This window comes from Engraulis encrasicolus, chromosome 3, assembly GCF_034702125.1.
Source record: "Engraulis encrasicolus isolate BLACKSEA-1 chromosome 3, IST_EnEncr_1.0, whole genome shotgun sequence".
Taxonomy (NCBI): Eukaryota; Metazoa; Chordata; class Actinopteri; order Clupeiformes; family Engraulidae; genus Engraulis; species Engraulis encrasicolus.
Window position 1 is genome coordinate 27473188 of NC_085859.1, and position 2500 is coordinate 27475687.

At 44.1% G+C, this 2500-nt stretch overlaps 2 protein-coding genes across 6 annotated transcripts in view; one reads left to right on the forward strand and one right to left on the reverse strand.

Annotated features, from left to right (window-relative positions):
• Window positions 1-2500, reverse strand: part of LOC134445946 (uncharacterized) — a 16575-nt gene that overhangs the window by 7741 nt on the left and 6334 nt on the right. The window lies entirely within an intron of this gene.
• The window catches only part of erap2 (endoplasmic reticulum aminopeptidase 2), a 17798-nt gene continuing 16103 nt past the window's right edge, over window positions 806-2500 (forward strand). For both annotated transcript variants that reach the window (XM_063195112.1, XM_063195113.1), the window contains exon 1: window positions 806-1422. The gene's annotated coding sequence lies outside the window, so the exon portion shown is untranslated. The remainder of the gene's footprint in view (window positions 1423-2500) is intronic.

The following is a 2500-nucleotide window of genomic DNA, read 5'->3' on the forward strand; positions in this document are numbered from 1 at the left end:
AGGGTAACAAAATTGGAGCCATTCACGGCTGTTTACTTCTCTCAAAAAATTCACACACAGGGCTGCTGACAGCATTTACTGGGCCCGAGACAAAATCGTCTGTAAGGGTCCCCCTCTAAATACACAATATGTGATGAGGACTAGAGTGCATCAAATGCCCCCTATGAACATTTTTTTTTCTTGGCCCTATAGTGAAAATGTTCTACACCCAGTAAAAACACACTGTGTACAATATTTTGAAGTTTGGATGAAGTCTACCGGGGCCACCAGCCCCATGAAAATAGAAAATAATGGTGCTAGTCAAAATATTGGAATATAATGGATCGGTGCATCAAGCTACCCAATTTTCTTCAAACTTCATCTTTGGAATCCAGATTGCCCATCACAATCACCATTATTTTGTGTTTTCATGGGCCTGGTGGACCCAGTAGAATTCATCTTAATTTGAACATATTTTACACAGTGATTTTACTGTGCATAGAACATTTTTATCACACAGCTGAGGTTGTTATTGGGTAGCTTTATACACTGAAATGTCAATTTCTATTCCCAGATTTTGACTATCACCATTATTTTCTATTTTCATGGGGCTGGTGGCCCCGGTAGACTTCATCCAAATTTCAAAATATTTTACACAGCGTGTTCTTACTGGGTGTGGAACATTTTCACTATAGGGCCAAGGCAATATTTTTTCATAGGGGGCATTTGATGCACCCTAATGAGGACAGAATTCTGGGCCCCCTCTCTTCTTGGGCCCGAGACAACATACCCATTTGTCACCCCCTGTCAGCGGGCCTGTTCACACCCATGCTCATCCAGAGGCCCAGGTGAGGAGAAAAAGCTTTACATGCCTACATCACATTCACCCTTTTACAAAACACCACTGCACTGCACAGCACAGCACTGTCTGCATAGTAAGTCAGCCTCTACATCCCAAAACAAGACCTAAGCGGCCTCATTCCTGTTGTGCGTGAAAGCGTTGTGCGTTTGTTTCCTCAATCCTGCCTTTGTGCCCAGGCGTGCACCGCCATTGGCTGGCTGGAGCTGCTCATTTGCATACAGAACACAGGAAGGCGGTAGACTAGTGGAGGCTTCAGCAAGGGTTGCCAGATTTGGCAATTTCCCCGCCCAAGTGGGATGTTTAAGACGGCCATCTGCAGGTTAAAAAGATTTTGGGAGGGTTCTGTAGATCTATGGCCGTATAAATTGCTATAATTTAGCTCAAATTGGGCAGAATATTAGTGTCTCTAGGCAGGTTTTGAGCATGTCAGGGGCTAGTGATCATCTGTCACATCTGGCAACCCTGAGCAGCAGCTGCTGTAAGCCCGCCCTGGGAATTGTGGGTCTGACACATGAAAGGGAAAATGAAAGCTGACTGTCTGCGCCAGAGGCACAGGCGCGAATGATGCAGCTGAATTTGAGGTAAACATGATGGAGGAGTGAAGTGTTTTCCTTTCTTAAGCTTTGACTGAGTGGGCTTGTGTGTGTTGATGTGTGACAGAGTCTGTGCTGTAGAGGAAATGCTTAAAGGGGTGGTGTGTTCTGTGTGTGTTTACACTGCGATATAGTGACATTAGAACTGTCACATAGAAGAGACGCGCTATCTCTCCGTCTCTCTTTCTCTCTCTCTCTGTCCTTCCGTCTCTCTCTTTGTTCCGGACATGGCCATGTGGTACATCTGATCCCCAGTGCCTTAACAACAGGGTTAGCTTACTGTACAATAATACTCAAGCTTACTGTATAATTATAATACAGATTCAATTTGATCTGAACATTTACAGTTCTGTACATAGCCTAGTCATAGTCTTGATCTGAGTTACCTGAGACCTGAGTCCGCACCCAGGTCTGGAAGTGTGCACTGTTAGTGTATGTGCAATCGTCGCTCTCATTTCACTCTCCACATGAGGCATTCATGTATAAACACATGAGTAGAAATGTGTCACATATATGTGTCACAAAATGATGACAATTGATTATAAGCCATATTCTCCACAGTGCATAGATAACTTAAGCGTGCTGAAAACAAGATGGATGCGTGTTTGTTGGGTGTAAGTTATACAGATGGCCTTTCTCACCCTGTCCCTGTACAGTAAAAAAAGAAAAAAAGAAAGCAGTGTTAATTCAACACTTAGAGAGTACCCCGGGTCTCCACTTGGTCTTTCCATCTAACAAAATTTGTTCCTCAACAGTGAAATAACAGAGGAGTCTTAAATAAATATATACAGTACATACAGTATGCAGGGCTGGATTAATGCACTGGCCAGACATGGCTGCAGCCTAGGGCCCCCCACCTGCCAGGGGCCTCTGATTAGACAAAAAAAAATGCAGAATTGAAAGCTCATATTTCATGTTGAGTGCAGTTGGTAGACATTTTACCCTAAAACTTAGCTCGTTATTATGACACTCTCTATGTAAATTTGTTGCGAAATTTGCCTTTTGAGGGGCCCCACAGCAACCTGTAGCCTAGGGGCCCCAGGCCATCTTAACCTGGCCCTGCCAG